The sequence below is a fragment of the Rhineura floridana genome, chromosome 11, assembly GCF_030035675.1.
Source record: "Rhineura floridana isolate rRhiFlo1 chromosome 11, rRhiFlo1.hap2, whole genome shotgun sequence".
NCBI classification, from domain to species: Eukaryota; Metazoa; Chordata; class Lepidosauria; order Squamata; family Rhineuridae; genus Rhineura; species Rhineura floridana.
The window spans coordinates 73347135-73366024 of record NC_084490.1 but is presented as its reverse complement, the minus strand read 5'-3'; the positions used below and the strand labels follow the sequence as shown (position 1 = coordinate 73366024).

The 18890-nt window shown below is 44.3% G+C and overlaps 1 protein-coding gene across 5 annotated transcripts in view; it reads right to left on the bottom strand.

Annotated features, from left to right (window-relative positions):
* Nucleotides 1–18548, bottom strand: part of TPPP (tubulin polymerization promoting protein) — a 93530-nt gene extending 74982 nt beyond the window's left edge. The window contains exons 1-3 of one of the 5 annotated variants that reach the window (XM_061591105.1): nt 18252–18548; nt 2094–2172; nt 1258–1312 (exon numbers count right to left, since the gene is read on the bottom strand). The gene's annotated coding sequence lies outside the window, so the exon portion shown is untranslated. Of the gene's footprint in view, nt 1–1257; nt 1313–2093; nt 2173–14583; nt 15007–18251 lie in introns of all 5 variants that reach the window. The other 4 variants (XM_061591104.1, XM_061591107.1, XM_061591108.1 and 1 more) reach the window with 4 other exon arrangements.
* Between the last annotated feature and the right edge of the window lie 342 nt (nt 18549–18890).

Genomic DNA, 18890 nt, shown 5'->3' with positions numbered 1-18890 from the left:
TTACAATGGACGTCTTGTTTTGGCACAGAGGACAATCACTCCATCAATAGCTCAAGTGCAGAGATCATATCAGGACAGATAAGGGTGGAAGTGGATAAAGGCGGGGTGATGATGGTGGTTGTACAATCTATTTATTCTATTAACAGTACAACAGATACTTGTCACAGCCAGGGATCATCAAGCACAATGTAGCAGGCTGCGAGTGTAGCAATTTACTGTCAAACAATTCACCAGCTGGCGAAGCACCAAACCCTTGCAAGTAAAAAGGTTATTTAACGAGTAATAAAAAGGTTTTCATTTCCACTTTCTGCCTCAAGGCCCTCAAAGTACCTTATAACATTACATAAAAAGAAACACAATAAAAACAAATAGAAACCATCAAAAAGCAGCAAAGAGTGCAAATGTAAGAACAATATGTGTCATCAGACTAGGTGGCAGGATCCTATATATACTAATAGCTAGCTAATTTTCCAAGTGTGGATCCTTATGGAGCCAAGAAGGAGATTTCAGTCGGCTCAGGGAAACTCCAAGGTTTGAAGAAATGCAAATGTTTTGTGGGGAGACCCTAAGAGGGCAAGGGGGAAAAAACCCAACCAGCCCAATGAGGACTGAGCATGCTCCATGTCACAAAAAAGTGAGCGGCTGTTTGAGAACCAAAGGAACCAAATATCCTGGGACACAGCAGGGCTGACTGGCCAGCAGGTACCTTCAATGGGAACGAGCCCCATTGTACTTAAAGGCCTGATAGAAAAGAAATGTCTTTAATATCCCTCTAAAACAGTGGTTCTTAACCTGGGGTGCATGCACCCCCGGGGGTGCGAGACACTCTTTCTAGGGGTGTGAGACGTTGTTCAAGAGATTTTAAAAACTCATTTAATCTTAGCTAAGTTAGGCTAAAACACACATAAAAAAAATGAACTGTATTTTTTCAGGGGGGGTGAGAGCATATTTTGGAAATCCAAGGGGTGCTGGCAGTGGAAAAGGTTAAGAACCACTGCTCTAAAACCAGTAATTGAATCAACTGGTTGTTTGTTTCTGGAACAGGTCAACTGTGCCTCAGATGGTGGCACCCAAACTATAACCTTACTCCCTTATCCCAACTCACTAACAAGCTCCTCATAGCTAGTTCCTGACAAGGCCATGCACCTGCATTTTGGACTAGCTGAAGTGTCTGAATTGTCATCGATGTCAGTCCCACATGGCAATAGCCAAGTCAAGGAATTACCAGGAAATGCAGCATAATGGAAAATGTCTTACCAAACATCTGCTATCAAGATAAGACCTACATCCTGATTTGTGCCAGTTCTGCAATCTGCAAAGGCAAGAGAGAAGGGGAATTCTGACAAATGTACAGTTCGCTCAGAGCTGGCCATTTTTGCTTCAAAATTGTAATTCAACACACAGGAAGTCTAGAGTACGGATTCTAGTGAAAGCTCCCATCATTGTTTTGACTGATGAGAAAATACAGGGGGTGGGGAGGAGAGAGATTAATGGATCGTTTCAGGTATATGCTTAAGAACTGGAGAGTCGCACTGTGGTATATGTTTCAGCAGTACATTCCCACCAATGACAGATGTGGATGTTAAATTCAGTTGGCAAAGGTTTGTGTGCCCTTGTGCAGGTCCTGTTCATTTCGTGTGGGGCTTACATTGAAGCCTGATAGAACATTCCCTATAATATATGGATGTCTTTATTCCACCTTTTGATGAAAGATTGGATGGGATGGGCAGAAGCAGTGGGAGAATGGCTATTTTCTCTTAATTCAGAGGAAGATTAGCTTTAGGCCATTACTGTGAATTCATCTCTGGCCCATTTTTTATACGCATCAGTAGGAATCAGCATTAATGCTGCCTGTTTCTCAGTTCTGCTCAGGGCTGAATTAAGAGATGTGTTTTTACATTACGCAGACAGTCAGTTTTATTATCAACTGCTGCACTTTTGAAAACACAGATGATCTAGAGCTCCCTTTAGTAAAGGACACCCTAAAGAGTATTTACTGGTTTTTCTGAGGCCACATTAGGGGAGCAGCTACCACATATGTTAGCCTGAATAGAGATTTTGCAGTTAAAAGCACTAGATCTTTCCAACATTACCTGTGCCTATTAGCACTGTGGACAGGGCAAAGCCGGTCCAGCTCTGCAGCTGCCGTAAGCTCACTCTTCGGTGTTTTCGCTGTAAGACATTCACAGAAAGTCATCAAAAATAAGAAAATGCTACATAATATATTTCTCCTACATTGCAAAAAAAAAAAAAGGTTATGAAGCTACAACTGCTATGCAAGAGATTTATTTTATTTCCTCATACTTCTAGCCCACCCTTTCTCCCAATGGGAGCACAGAGCAGCTGACAATATAGCAGAGCAATGAAAAATAACACTAACATCATAACCTTACTGCATACAAAGAGGAGAGCCACGGCTCCGTGGCAGAGCATCTCCTTTACATGCAGAAGGTCCCAGGTTCGGTCCTTGGCATCTCCAGACAGGACTGGAAGAGAACACACTGCAAAATCCTAGAGAGCTTACTGCCAGCCACTGTGGACAATAGTGAGCTAGATGGACCACTGGTCTGACTCAGGATAAGGTGGCTTCCTAGGTCCCGAGCAGCCGTGTTGGCAAGAAGGATGATACATTCCAAAACCTTGGATAAACAAAAAAGTTGTCATCCTGTGCATTCCTTGCCTCTGAAGACACTTGAGCCTTCAGCAATAATTTAGAATCAAGGTGCACCCCGAAACTGCACACCTGGTCCTTTAGGGGGAACACTATCTCATCCAAAACAGGCCATCTCCCTAATTCCCAAACCTTGCCAGGATTCAGTTTCTTACTTCTTATTTACTATTATTAATTATATTTATTAGTCACTTTTTTTCCAAATTGAAAACTCAAAGAGACTTACAACATTAAAAACAGGTATAAAAGCAAGAATAAAAAAATCTTACAATACTCAGACTACATAAAAACAAAACCCAACTCCTCCCCACCTGATCAAAAACAAACAGAAAATTACACTCCAAAGACCTGGGTGAACAAAAATGCTTTTACCTGGTGCCTAAAGACAGACACTGATAGTGCTAGACATGCCTCCCTGGGGAGAGCATTCCACAAATGGAGAGCCACCACTGAGAAGGCCCTCATGTTGCCACCCTCTGCACCTCCCTCAGAGGGGGCATCCAGAGAAGGGCCGCAGATGGCGCATGCAGGGTTTAGGTTGGTTCATGTGGGGAGAGGGAATCCTTGAGGTATTGGGGTCCTTTGTTGGCCTTCATCCAGCCCATAACCAACAGCAGACACTGGTCCAGCACTTCAACAACCACTCCTGATTCCAATGGAATGGTGAAACAGAGCTGTGTGTCACCTGCATATTGGTGACACCATTCTTCCAGCTCACACATTACTCCCCCACAGTGGCTTCATATAGATAGTAAACAGCATCGGAGAGAAGCATGAACCTTGCAAGTGTGATTCAACTCCCCCACTGCTCTGGAGAAATGTCCAAAAACACCCTGAGAGCTACACAGGAGAAATGCCAGAGGTGCCACATGCAATGGAAAGGGGTCCTTGGATCTGCGCAAAGAAAATGGCTGTCCATCTGAGCTGCTCTATTCCTTTGTGGGCTTTAGCAAACAGCACCAAATAAAACGTAACAAAGACCAGGTATTTCAAGGAAAGGGTCTATAAAGCAAAGAACCTGAACTTTATTTGTGCAAGGAAGCCTACAGAAAACAAGCTGGCTGGTCTAAACAAAAGATCCTGAGAGCCGCTGTAGTCCAGTGAGGTGTCCTGTGGTGCAGAATTTAAATACTTGCTTAGTCATGAAGCTGACTAGTACCCTTGAATTTGTCACTATGTCTAGCCTACCTCACAGGGTTGTCATGAGAATAAAATGAGGGGGGATCCATGCTCCTTGGGGGAATGGCAGGGGAGAAATGGAGCACAAAGTAAACCCTGCACAATTCGAAGAAGGAAGATTGAACTCAGCACCAAGTGCCATTAGTACTGTATAAACCCAGACTCCTGAAGACCTTCCAGACAAAGTCATTCCACACTTGCGAAGATAGGACATCATCTGTTTTTGGTTTTTAAGTTAGACAACAAATGAGAAAAAGCTCAACGCAAAAGGATTTGCTTGATTTCTGCATGCAACTAGCTTGTGTGAGCACGTGTCTTGTACTAGTGCACAGCAGCCATTCCATCCATGGTTGCAGCCAAATGGTATCACAAATAATCAGCATTTGCATGGATGACTTAAAATGCATCCTGGGTCTTACAGAAAACATTACCACTGATAAAGAAAAGGATCACTGTTTGTTTTAGTGAGTGCTGAACAGCTGCCTGGTACAGCTCTAGAGTGCTGCACAGCTGCTGCCTTCTCTGTGTGTGTCAGAAGCAAATTGAAGAGGTTGTGACTGCTTGAAGACAGAAAGAGATTTCAGAGTGTCAATTTCATTTTCCTAGCTCTTAAATTTCTGCAGTCTGACCACTTAATCCCCATCCCCCTCCTCACTTTGTGAGATTCAGTTCTATGGGATATTGTTACATGTTAATTAAACAGTTGCACTGTCTCCCATTTCAACACTTAGGAGGAAATGAGAACAATGTTGAGGTGTCCCTTTAGTCTGCCCAATTAATGTTGAATACTGGCCCACAAAAAACCCAGTATCTAGCTTGCCTGCCCATATATGTTACTCTTTTATTAGCCTAGGAGAAGAAAAAGAATCAATATTTGCAGAGCTTCCCTGCCTGGTCACATACAGGAGATTCTTACTCATCACAGGTGACCAGGCAAGTATCTGTTAACAAGCCTATTCTAATTATGGGATGAGGGCTAGAAATCATAAAATGCTGATATCCATATTGTGGTGAACTTTGATAAGATTGCATGAAGGGTACTTTGGGGTGAATTCAAAGGACTCTTTTTCCAGGCTTGATAAAAAATAAATGTTTTTTTTTAAAAAAAAATTAAAAACAATTTTTTAAATTTAAATCAATTTTTTTATTTAAATCAGATTTCAAACTTTTCTTAAAACAATTAGTAAAAAAAGAGTCTAGGTCAAAGACATAATCATGAATACAAATTATACAACTTCTAATTATATTCTATCAATATGTTAATGGCAGTTTATGGAGATGGGAGATAACCTGATCCTATTCTGCAGGTGGTGTACATGAATTGCAGTTCTCTCTCTGCTTTAGTACTAAAATGACCAATTTATTATCTCATGTTTTCATTAAAATTAATCTGAAAACAATCCAGAATAATTACTTAGTGTGTGCCTACCTTCTAATGAAACCTACATCTCTGAATATGTATTAAGGTTACATTAAACAATAATGTACTTCTACTAAAAATAATGATTAAATAGAATCTTCCTCATTAGCGATTTAAACTGTGATTTAAATCAAATCAATCCTACTGCTTTCCAAGGGAAAAGTCACTTTTGTAAAGCCATGATATTGTGGGACAATGCCAGTTTGTTAAAAATGTTCACATGGTTTAGTGGCCTATCAGCTGATGGAGTGTTTGACCTGTTCAGATGATCTAAGGCTGTTTGTTTGTTTATTTATTATTAAATTTATATCCCACCCTTCGTCCAAGTAGGAGCCCAGGGCTGCAGAAATAGATGACTCTCACTTCTGATCCCTGCAGTCCAAGCACAAGTAGTGCTGTCAGTCTATGTTATCCCAGCTTTGCTCTTGTGGTCTGACACAGGTTGAGAGTGAACGTGCCCGGCTTACCTTGGGGATTTATTTATTTATTTGATTTTGTTTTTTTTAAATAAACTGGACTTTCATATAAAATACCACAAGGTGGTACACAGACTAAAAACACAGTATTACACAGGGACGATACGGAAGGCAAACAACAATGGGTGGCATCTGGGCATTGTTGAAGGCAGAACTTCGTTCAAAGCTGGACCTTGATTTGATCCAGCAAAGGAATTCTTATGGTCTTAAGAAACAGCTGCCTCTGTCTGGGACATTTCCCTCACTCTCTGCTGAACACTGCTGTGCCAAACAGGAGTGAAGGAACCCATTCTCTTATCGAAGGAAAGACTCATAATGGATTCTACTGCATCAGGACTGTGACCAGTCGCCACCTGATGGGAATACTGCAGGGGTTATCAGAATTCATCCTGCTGAACAGCTGATGTTCACAGTTTCAGCAGATGGTGCATTTATTTGGTACCTGTGTGTCTGAAAGTCCAGTAAGAATATTCAAGCCTATTTCACGTGTTACACAGCAACAAAGCCAGATTTGCCACTGAGTATATACTCAGAAGAGAGCTGCAATCTCACAACTGTACTTTCATGTGTTTGCAGATATATTCACACATTATGCTTTGGATGTACATTTTGAACATCTTAGGTATACATCTGAAAAACCACCATGTGTGAAGTGGCCCTCTGTAGATGCTAGTGCTCTCCTATACCCCTGATAAGGTAGCCTGCAGCTCATGTCTTCTATTTGCAAGTGGAATAGGGTTGGTATCTAACAGGCAGTATTTATTCAAGTTCATTCTTTAGGTCCAATTTTTTTTCCTGCCAAAAATACCAATATTAAAGAAATATTTTGAAAGGAAAGCGACTTCACATCCTCCTCCTCCATTATTATAGACTATTAAAGGCTTAGCTTGCTTCCTCCATGCTTGGAGCTTGGATTATTTGAGTGGAGGGGGTGGCAGAGAGAGAGAGGGAAGCTGCATTGCTGTGCTCTGCATAAAATAATAATAATAATAATAATAATAATAATAATAATAATAATAATAATAATTTTATTTATGAGTCGCCTATCTGGCCGAATAAATGGCCACTCTAGGCGACGTACATAACACAGTAAAATACAATATAAAAACAATGAGGACCACAATCAATAATTAATCTAAACACCACCCTTCCAGTTAATAACAGCATTAAAAGCTAATCTACCCCGGAGATCCCGTAGGCCTGCCTGAACAGCCAGGTCTTCAAGGCCCGGCGGAAACCTATCAGGGAGGGGGCATGGCGAAGATTGAAAGGAAGGGAATTCCAGAGGGTGGGGGCCACAATTGAAAATGCCCTCTCTCTGGTCCGCACCAGCCTCGCTATTTTAACTGGTGGGACCGAGAGGAGGTCTTGTATGGCTGATCTTGTCGGGCAGCATAATTGGTGATGCTGGAGGCGCTCCTTCAGATAAACTGGGCCGAAACCGTATAGGGCTTTAAAGGTCAACACCAACACCTTGAATTGGGCCCGGTAAACAACTGGCAGCCAGTGTAGATCTACTAACACCGGAGTAATATGATCACGGCGACGGCTGTTCTTAATCAAACATGCCGCCGCATTCTGTATCAGCTGTAATTTCCGGACCGTTTTCAAGGGTAACCCCACATAGAGCGCATTACAGTAGTCTAGGCGGGAGGAGACCAGGGCATGTATCACCCGTGGGATCAGATGGATAGGAAGGTAGGGTTGCAGCCTCCGTATTAGATGTAATTGATACCAAGCTGCCCAGCTCACTGCCGAAATCTGAGCCTCCATGGACAGCTGGGAGTCAAGAATGACCCCAAGGCTGCGGACCTGGTCTTTCAGGGGTAGTCTTACACCATTGAACACCAGGTCTATATCTCCTAACCTTCTCTTATCTCCCACGAGTAACACCTCGGTCTTATCAGGGTTTAGTTTCAGCCTATTCTCTCCCATCCATCCACTTACGGCTTCCAGGGACTTGGACACGGTGTTCACAGCCAACTCTGGTGAGGATTTAAACAAGAGATAGAGCTGGGTGTCATCCGCATCTTGGTGACACTGCAGCCCAAATCTCCTGATGATGGCCCCCAGCGGCTTTACATAGATGTTGAATAGCATGGGGGAGAGGATAGAACCCTGTGGGACTCCACAATTAAGAGGCCAAGGGTCTGAAACCTCATCCCCCAATGCCACCCGTTGGTGTCTGTCTGAGAGAAAGGAATGGAGCCACCGTAAAACAGTGCCCCCTATTCCTAATCCCTCCAGGCGATCTAAAAGGATACCGTGGTCAACGGTATCGAAAGCCGCTAAGAGGTCCAGGAGGACGAGGAAGGTATATTCTCCCCTATCCAACGCCCTCCTCACATCATCCACCAGAGCGACCAAGGCTGTTTCAGTTCCATGTCCAGTCCTGAAGCCCAATTGGAATGGATCGAGATAATCTGCTTCATCCAAGTGTGTCTGTAACTGTTTGGCCACCACTCACTCAATCACCTTGCCCAAGAATGGTAAGTTAGAGACTGGGCGGAAGTTATTCAACTCTTGGGGATCCAAGGAGGACTTTTTCAAGATAGGCTTTATTACTGCCACCTTGAGGGCTGATGGCATTGCACCCTCTTCCAAGGATGCATTTACCACTGCCTTGATCCCTTCGCTCAGCTTCTCTTTGCAGCTCATAATGAGCCACGAAGGGCAAGGGTCAAACAGACAGGTGGTTGGCTTCACAGAAGAGAGCACCTTGTCCACTTCCTCAGAGGGAAGAGGCTGAAACCGATCCCACCGTTTAACCGGAATGCAACTGGCCGACTCTGGCTCACTTCCTGTATCCACGGCGTACGGAGTCATGCTCTTCAGGCGCTCGATTTTATCGGCAAAGTGTTTAGCAAATGTGTCACAGGAGGCTTTAGAATGCTCCATGGGTTCCTGAGCAACTGGACCAACCAGGCTTCGGACCACTTGGAACAACCTCCTGGGGCAGCACTCTGCGGATGCAATAGAGGCAGCAAAGAATTCCCTCTTTGTTGCCTTTGTTGCCACCTGGTAGGCAGCTATTGCTGCTCTAACCAGTGTCCGATCGTCTTCAGAGCAAGATTTCCGCCACCAGCGCTCTAGTCGTCTCACCTCCTGTCTCAGACCCCGCAGCCGTGGTGTATACCAGGGTGCTATCTGAGTTCTATTCAGGGGGAGAGGACGTTTCAGAGCCACCTGGTCTACTGCCCTAGTGATCTCCTTATTCCACTCCATCACCAGGGTTTCGACTGGGCGTCCTTCAGCCAGCTCCAAATCTCCCAGCGCATTCAGGAATCCTTTAGGATCCATCAGGCATCTGGGACGGACCATCCTAATAGGTCCTTGTCCCCTGCGGAGGGTGTGTGGCATTAAGAGGTCCAAAATCAATAAAAGAACAATACAATTGAGGGAATATTTGAGAGGGAAAAATCTGGTCTTGCAGAAAGCAGCTCAGCGTTCAGAGTAAACAGGATCACTCTGCAAAGATGGAGAATTTGTGGACCACTGAAAAATCCAGTGCTAAAACCAAATTCAGCAGAATTCTCTCACCCATCCATAAAGTGGAATGAGGATTTTGACCTAGCTCAGCTTGCTACCTTAGCTGTCTGTGTACTTATCAGGTGATTCACCGATTATTTACACAAGCATTTTCACAACTTTAAGACAACAAAATGGGCCATCACATGTATCAGAGCCAGTAGAAATTCAACTTAAAACAAGGCCAGAGAAACGGAGGGGGGGAGCTTGACTCTCTCTTTCAATCTGCAACCTTTGCAGTCGCTGAGAAATCTCAGAACAGAAAGCTAAACTGTAATGGACAAAATGTAAATAAAGAATAAAGAGAATCAGAAAAAGAATCCAAAAGACCCTTTACTCTTTATCTTTGCTAGGGTTCCTACTCTAGGCTAGCAGTTTAAATGGTAAAAATTATTTGTAAAAATGTCTGAATTTCTAATTAAAAGCAAATGTTGAATTTCAGTTGGCTAGAAAAGGTTTTCTTAAACAAATACTCAGTTTGCTTTACAAGCTGAATCTATGAATGCTTGCTTGGAAGTAAGCACCACTGAGTTCAGTAGCACTTACCTCTCCCAACTAGCATTCATAGAATTGCCAAATCAAAGAATCAAAGTATGTAGTTGGGATTAATACCCACCTCCCCTTTTGAACAGAGACCTTTATTCACTTAAAAAAACTTTGGGGGCCTACAAAAGCGTAAACAAACTCTGACAATCCATGTAAATAAGTTTTATATCTTGCCAGATGCTGGTCTTTTTCATTAGGTATTAAGAGTAAAGTGGCATTTCATGTTTTAGCATTATTGGGTCAGATCATTTGTCATGGAGGCTGTTGAAAGAATGAGGAAACAAATCACCTAAGGACCCTAAACAAAGGAGCTTACCTGCCAAAAATCTGGTTTCATCATGAATCCTGATTAAAAAATAAACCTCAGTGTTGCACCTCCAACTCCCCTGGGCAGACCGTTTCAGTGGTCTAACTTGGAAAAAACTGCAGCTAAGAAATAGACTCGACTCTACAAAAACTCATGCCACAAAAAAAGGTTTACACTTTAAGGCAGGTATGGAGAACATGTGGCCCTCCAGATGCTGCTGAACGACAATTCCCATCATCCCTGTTCACTGGCCATGCATGAGGGCTGATGGGAATTGTAGTTCTGCAGCATCTGGAGGGTCAAAGGTTCCCCACGCCTGCTTTAAGGTGCTACAGGACTCCTTGAAAAACTGGCTACTCTTCTTTCATTTTTTAAATAAAAATTCTTAGAAAATTAAAATAAATATCTTACCAGTCAAATTCCATACTTTCCCCACATTCCCCAGAAATTCAAATGTTTACTATTTGAAACTTATTTAGATATATAATCACGAAAGCTGTAGAATGAATCTCAGATTAAATGTTTTTAAAACATCAACCTATATAAACTTCCTCAGACAATATCTATGCTGATAAATTCATATAATATCATTGCACTTCATAATGAGACTAGTAGAAACTAATGGATGGCTACCAAGCCCATTTGTGGGCTCTTTATAAACATCACAGGTAGAACTGCCATATTGCTTCACATCACTTCATATGTAACGTGTTTCAGTGGAATTAGTTCACACACCCATCTTCCAATAATCAAGTGATATAAATGCATGTGTGAACCATGACCTTGAATGTACCACTTTGACTCTATGGATTATAATGTGCACAATTCAGAAATTAGGAACTATCTGATTCTGCATAACCCAATCGCTCCTGACTTGACATTTGTAACCACATTTTCATTCCACACACACCCCAAAAAATTGTGCTAGAAGCAAATTCAGAAAAAGAGGGGAAGAAGTTGGCAAGGAAGGGATAACGCTGAATGCTAGCAAGGGGTGTGTGTGTGTGTATGTATGAGAGAGAGAGAGAGATCAGTGCTAAGAAAGGATACACTGGGGAAAATTTAAATGTGTTACATGCTTCAGTTTAGGCATAGCATGACAATAATATTTAGTTTCTTACAATGTTCAGTGGAGTGACAGAGCTTTCTTAGCTGCTCCTCAAAGAACTAACAAGAACGTTCGGCACATTCACCAAATTACAGTTCCCTAGATTCTTGGGGGAAGCCGTAACATTTATAAATTGACAGCTTAGTTGGCCCCAGTGATGTGGGGCTCTTGGAAGTCACATGTACCTTTATTGCACATTAAGGGTACAATCCACCCATAGATGTCCTGTGCACACTTCACTGAAAGGAAAGGGAGATGCACACACCATAGGGGCCAAGAAAGGATGGTGAAGGGATGCCTTATATTACAGGGCCACAGCCACAGGCAAGAGATCAGGAGGGACATGGAGGAACTCTCTCTCTTTCAGAAATCCAGGTATAATTGAACAAGCTAAAAATATATAAAGCCCCAAGTAGATTAAAAAGTTCACTACAAATAAAAATAAAAATTGTAATGTCATGGCAACCTGCAATATGGGCATTTCTGGTCTCTTTTAAGATTACACAGAAATTCTTCTTAAGCGATGGAGAAGAGAAGCTCAAAGTAAATCAGCTATCCTGGCCATATATTCTCAACTGCTTGGAGGAACAGAAATGGGGCAACTGATACAGCTGTTATATAACATTAGTGGTCAGAGCAGGGTAGTGGAAAACAGAGCAAAGGCCTGCATCTGTTCTCAGGGGTAAATTCAATAACAGAAGGCAGCTTTACAAATGAGCAATTAGACCTCTAAAATGTTTACTTGCCAGCTCACACATACCTATGTTAGGCCTTTTTGATAGCCTGAAAGAAAAGAAAAACCAACCATCCTCCCATTTACAAAAGCTTTCCAACCTAGTCGGCTGGAAAAGATTCGTACTCTTTGGCAGGCAACTGGGCAAGTAGTTACTTACAGGCCTGACATGAAAAGGCAATTGAGAAGCAGCAATGGTATTGTACAGATGGCATGCCTGCCCTGTGATAGATACCAATATCACAGGAGTAAATTTGGCCTCAGTCTCAATCTACAAACTGTGGTTTTTAGTGTTCTAATACAGGATGATATTAAGCAGAAAATAAGAACTGGGGCTGCCCTTGAAGATGACTTGGAAATTTCCACTGGTCCAAAATGCAGCAGCCAGATTACTGGCGGAGGTTCCTTTTAGAACTCATATAACCCCCTTTTTAAAACAGCTGCATTGGTTGCCAGTTCATTTCCAGACCAAGTTCAAGGTGGTCATGTTATTGTTTAAAGCCCTAAATGACTTAGGTCGCAAATATCTGAAAGACCGCCTCCTTCTTTCAGACCCTCTCGGGTGTTGAGTTCAGCAGAGGGGTCCCTTTTGGTAGTTCCACCACTCTCAGAAGCTCGGGGGGGGGTGGCCCAGGAAAGGGCCTTCTCTGTGGCAGCCCCTAAGCTGTGGAACTCCCTCCCCACCGAGGTGCGTCTGACAACTTCATGGTACAACTTTTGGTGAATGCTGAAGATGCACCTCTTTACCCTGGCCTTCAACACCTGAGATGTATATTTTTAGGACCCACCTTATTTTCTGTGATGTTGTTTAGGTTGTTTTTAACTGTTTTAGTTATGTGTTTTAAAATTGTTGTAACCCACCCTTGGACCTCTGGGTGAAGGGTGGATGATGATGACGACGACGACAATAACAACAACAACTCTAATGGGATGTAGAATATACAACAACAATTTTGCAATTCAAGACATCAATCTTAATTACATATTCAGTCATTTACCCATGCGTCATAAACTAGCAAATCTCAGCTAAAAAATCCCAGCTAAAAACCTGTGAATTATAGTATGATGAGCATGCGCATCATTGGCAATGCTGCCTATCTTATATCATTCACCAGCTCTCTGAAAGAACTATTGTCTCCAGCCACAATAGACAATACAAGTTAGAATTACCGCACTTAAGTGTCCTTTTGAAGAGTGGGGAAATCACTTTGTCTATGTAGACATAGATAATATGAAAATGACTTTAGAGAACATAATGTTGATTATTAGATTTCCCCCATAATAGATTTATGTATTACAAAGTTTTAATTTTACAAAGTACTAAGAAATTACTCTTTACCTATGAAAGCAAGCAGATAGCCAACAGAGACTTATGGTTCACTGCAGTGATAAACCTGTGTTTGGGCTCAAACACTTCAGACTGAAGGTGATGGCTTATGTGAATGAATGAATGAATGGACGGACATTCTCAGCACATGGAAAACTAACATGGAGAGAGAAAGGCTTTAGGCTAGTCTTCTCTTCTTCCTGACATGCTACTGTTCTAAGTGTAGATAAGGTCAAGGTATGGAGGAACATTCCATCTCATGAGCCCGCACTGGCAGCTTGAAATAATACCACCCAGAAACAGGTTTCTCCCATCTCAGTGAGAGCCAGGCCAGACCTGTAACAAGCAGCGTAGCAGTTTAAGGAGGTGTTGTTTTTAAATGTACTGAATGCTCTGGGGGATTTTTCTGGCTGCCATGGCTGGTGCTCCTGTTGAGGCTCTTGTCTCACTGTGGAATGGTGAGATGTGCAGCCCCATCAACACGATTGCTCCTGAGTGCCATCACCATCACTGAGGAGCACAGAGGTCACCTTGGTTTTCCAGTGACCTACATGCAATAAAACAGGAGGGTCAGCAACTGGTGTGCAGGTGGCATAAATCTCGGTCTGAACCTGACAAAACATAGATAAAGTTGCACCATGTGTCAGTGGCGGCACCAAAGAAATCTTACTTCTCTGCCACCATAGCCTCCACAAGTAACCATCTGGCAGACCTTTTCTGAGTAGTGAATGGGCTTTTGTAATCTGGCCAAGACAGCATTGCTGTGCTACCCTTGGAGGCCTGCTGTAACAACTTTGGGAGGCACTTTAGGAATAAAATCATGTAGATTTGGACAGAGATTGATGCCACATTTACAGCAAGTCCAATGGAGGTGTCCAGAGCACTATCTATTTCATCTGTACTGGATCAGTTTCAATTATTGCAGCCTGATAATGTTGACAAGCTGCTTGAAGAAGCGCAGTCAACCACCTACCCCCTTGCCCATCTTGGCTTCAATGAACTAGCCATAGGGGATTGTCTGGGTGGGTCCAGGGAGTGATTAATGCTTCTCTAGAGGAGAGGGAGATACCATCTGCCTTGGAGGCAGTGATGCATCTCTTCCTTAAGAAGACCTTCCTGGACCCAGAAGTGTTAAGTATAGCCCAGTGGCAAATATCCCCTTTCTGGGCAAGGTGCTCATGAAGGTGTTGGCAATCTGACTTCAAGAATGCTTGGAGAAAACTAATTACTTGGATCCATTCCAGTCTGGCTTCAGGCCTGGCTATGGCAGTGAAACTGCCTTACTCACCCTGCTTGATGACATCCATCGGGAGAGAGAGAGAGGGAATGCGACCCTGCTCATTCTCCTTGATAACTTGGCGGCTCTTGATATTGTTGACCACGGCATCCTTCTGGAGCATCTTAGGGAGATGGGGGTTGGGGGCACTGTGTTTCAGTGGTTCTGCTCATACCTCCAGGGCCATTTCCAAAAAGCATTTATGGAAAGCTACTGTTCAGCACCATGGAAATTATAATGTGGTGTTCTGCAGGGTTCCATCGTCTCCCATGCTATTGAACATCTACATGAAGCCACTGGGAGCTGTCATCAGGAGATTTGAAGTGAGATGTCATTAATATACAGATGACACCCAACTCTATCTCTCTTCCATTTGAATTGGGAGAGGCAGTTGAGGTGCTGGATCAGTGCTCAGAGGCGGTGATGGGCTGGATCCTGAAAAGACAGAGGCATTATATAGCCAGAGTTCTCGTGTCTGGGAGGTGGGGAGATGGCTTGTTTTGGACTGGACTGCACTCCCCTGGGAGGAGCTGTTTCGCAGCTTGGGGGTACTCCTGGATCCAGTATTGTCACTGGAGGCTCAGGTGGTCTCAGTAGCTAGGAGTGCCTTTTTCCAGCTCTAGCTGGACAGAGAGATGACTTGGCCACAGTATTCCATGCTCTAGTAACTTCCAGATTGGATTATTGCAATTAACTCTATGTGGGGCTGCCCTTGAAGACAACTTGGAAACTTTAATTGGTCCAAAATACAGCAGCCAGATTACTGGCTGGGGTTCCCTCTAGATCTCATATAACTCCTGTTTTAAAACAGCTGCATTGGTTGCCCATTCATTTCTGGGTCTAATTCAAGGTGCTCATGCTAGTGGTTAAAGCCCTAAATGACTTAGGTCCCAAATATCGAAAGACTGCCTCCTTCCCTACAGACCCTCTCAGGAGATCAGCCGAGGGGGCTCTTTTGGAAGTTCAGGGGATAGTGGCCCAAGAGGGGGCCTTCTCTGTGGTGGCCCTTAAGTTGTGGAACTCCCTCCTCACTGAGGTGCATCTGGCAACTTCGCTGTACAGTTTTAGATGTAGATGCACCTCTGTACCCTTTAACATCTGAGACTCGTATTTGTAGGACTCACCCTACTTTGGGATTTTAGGCTGTTTTAAAATTGTTTTTAATGTTGTTTTTTTAAAATTGTTGTAACCCATCCTGGGACCTTTGAGTGAAGGGCAAGTCATAAATGATAATAATGAGGCCAGAGGTCAGACCAAGCATCAGAAATGTTGTATATTCAGCAGGCTGCTCACTGCAGACACGGACTGCATTGGGGAAGAGCTGCGGCAGAGCATGGAGTGGCCACAGAAGAGACATGCACAGGCCCCCAATTATTATCATGTGGTTTTGAACCCCTAAATAGGGTATGATACAGCAACAACCAAAATACAGGTAGCTATTTATTATTTAATTTGTTAGGTAACTGAAATAAGGAATAAAACTTGAGTACCAAATGCCTAAGCATTTGTCCCATTCATCCCAGTGTCTTCGTACTCACTAGTCAGAATACTGTAAGCAAAATCAGATGTATGTCTTACTGTGCAATTGGGCAGAATGCTGCTGTCTGCATGCTTTCCCTTATATCTACCTGAGTAAATAAAAAGGCTGCAAATGGGAAAAAAAGAAAAGAATAAAAGCTGAACATTTAGGAATGGGGGGCCTCAATGATCCCTGAAGGGCTTGTATGCCAGCCCACCCCCCTCCCCATGGAGCATACAAAGTCCAGGAACATTTCAGCCCCCTGCTTTTCATCTTAGAAATTAAGCATTGCTTCAGTTCAACACTGACGTTCCATATTTGCCCCAGTCCTCACGCTCCATCACAGCAGCCTCTCTACAAGCTCCTTCACGGAAGCAACAGGCTTGCTTTGGAATGAATAGGTTGAAGATTGCAACCCAGATCACGTGCTGTGCACAGACAGCAACACACTGAGGAAATGAGTAAACACTGCTCTCATTCTGGCTGAAATGAAACCAGCAAGTGAAACTGAAGTCATCCACAGAAGGATCCAGTGTGAATAACCTCCAATGCACTCCCTCCCTCCAGGGGGGCAGATGCTGTTCCATTTATTCTCAGCAGAGGAATGGCAGGGGGAAGGAAGGAATCCCACTGAAGGATCCAGCTGCCAGTTGCTCCCTCATGGGTTCCATCTTGCTAGGTCAGGCGAAAAACAGAAGCATAAGGATTCTCAGCTGCTGCCGCCCAACCATTGCTCTGGAGAAGCCAAGCACCTTCTTCCCAGACATGAGAAAAAGCGATAAAGACATAACTTCACAATCAAATGGGAAAGAGAAGGAAATCCTACGTAAGTTTGGCACAGATGAAGCACTGCTTCCAGTTTCCAGGTATATCACATGATACTGAAACACCTAGAGACGCACCGGAAAAATCTTGAAGCCAAAACTGCAAAGACCCTAAAGATTCCCCTGCCACATACATACATATCCCCAAAATTCCACAAAGGTAATCCCACTCCTGTATGCATCCAGCCTCTTCTAATGCCACAACATGTACACAAAAATCAGGTATGGCCCCAAATGCAACAAGATATGCCAGGTTTCCTGGGGGTGGGGTGGGATCTAGAGATAAAGTCAGTACAAACACAGTAGAGCCCCACTCATATGGTGGGTTACATTCCGGACCCCCGCCAAAAAGCAAAAACCACTGAAAAGTGGAACTCATTGAATAGAATGGCACGCGACGCCTGAAAACCACCGTAAAAGTGGAACAAGCGCCGTATGAGTGGGGCTTTAGTCTAATTGTGTCTAATTCAGACCGCTGCATTAGCGAAACGCCGTAAAGCGAAGCGCCGTAAAGCAGGGCCCTACTGTAATATATTAGAGCAGAAGAGAGCATATCTCAGAAAAATGGGGTCAAAGGGTTTCATGTCATTAATTAGGAAAGACAAACCACATGCAATTTTAGTGCCATCTAATACCTGCAGTTCCAAAGTATACCATTTCTCTGTTTTTAGTTGGCTTGCTCCTTATGTGTTCCCAACACTGCAGTTTTCTGCAGTTTTGTATGTATTTCAAATTTTTATTCTGACTGTAAGCTGCTTGAGGGCCTTATGTAAAGGACCAAATGGCATAACAATACAGTAACAACATGAAACAGGCAGCTGTGACCTCTCTTAGACGAGTGAGATTCCAGACGAGTGAACAGCAAAATCTGTAATATTTATATTGTTGGATTTCGATATGGGAGACCCAACTCCAGCAAAGCAGAAACACCGCCTCTCTCTCTCTCTCCTCCCCATTGCACCGTGCGCGCTTTCTGCAAAGGACAGCATACATCCAGTCGCTCCTGGAGCTAGCATCGCCATTCTTCGCATGTTGCCGTCGGCGTCAGGATGCCAGGGCAGAAGCAAACAGAAACACGCGTGCCACTGACAGCTCTCCTGCACGGCTCGCTCTCCCGCCACAGCTTTGGCTTGCACCAATTAATTAACTTCATCTGGCGGGCTCAGGGAGAGAAAATAAAATATCGGCTCTGCTAGACTAGCCGACTCCCAGCAAAGATCAGGGAGGATCTGGAACTCCAAACCCAGTTCTGCCGCAGATCCCGACTGCTAGAAGCGCCTTTGGCGCACGGAAACCTAAACGCGCAGACTTATTCAGCACACTCCCCCCTCGCTTACCTCCAAGCTCTCAAGGTGGAAGGAAAGGGTCGCAGACTGGATTGGCTCAGGTCCTGTCCTCTCCTCCCAGTCCGCTCTGCCCACTCTCACACCCGGCTGGGGCGATCGAGCCCAGCAGAAGAGACGTCAGCGGCGGCGGCGGCGGCGGCGGCGGGCTACTGCTAACGCGGACAGCTAGCCCAGCTCGAAGGAAGCAAGCCGGCCCCGCCCTGCCCGCTTGGCATTGGTGAAGGGCCGCCGGTGGGGCCCGCCCATCCTGCACTGCCCACCCCCCAAGGCGCCGGGGCCGGTCACAAGGACTCCTCCCCCGCGAGGCCGCCGCCGCCGCCGCGCGCTGTCAGGGTGAGCTCGGCGCTGCTGCCTTACATGGCCGCCAGCGCGCCCTTCATTTCCCGCGTTGCTGCCGGGGCGGGGAATCCTCCCGAGGGAGAGAGCAGGTGCGCAGGCAGGTAAGGCACGGGGCGTCTCAGCTGTCTCAAGAGGGAGAGCCCGCTTTGTAAGACAGCGCCCTCTCCGAACTTTAAAACACTCGTTTTGAAACGTTTGCTATCTTACATTTCCAGCAATTATTTTAAAAAAAGGCAAAACTGCATGAAACACGTTATATAAGTAGCACAATAGCGCTGTAGAACACTCCCA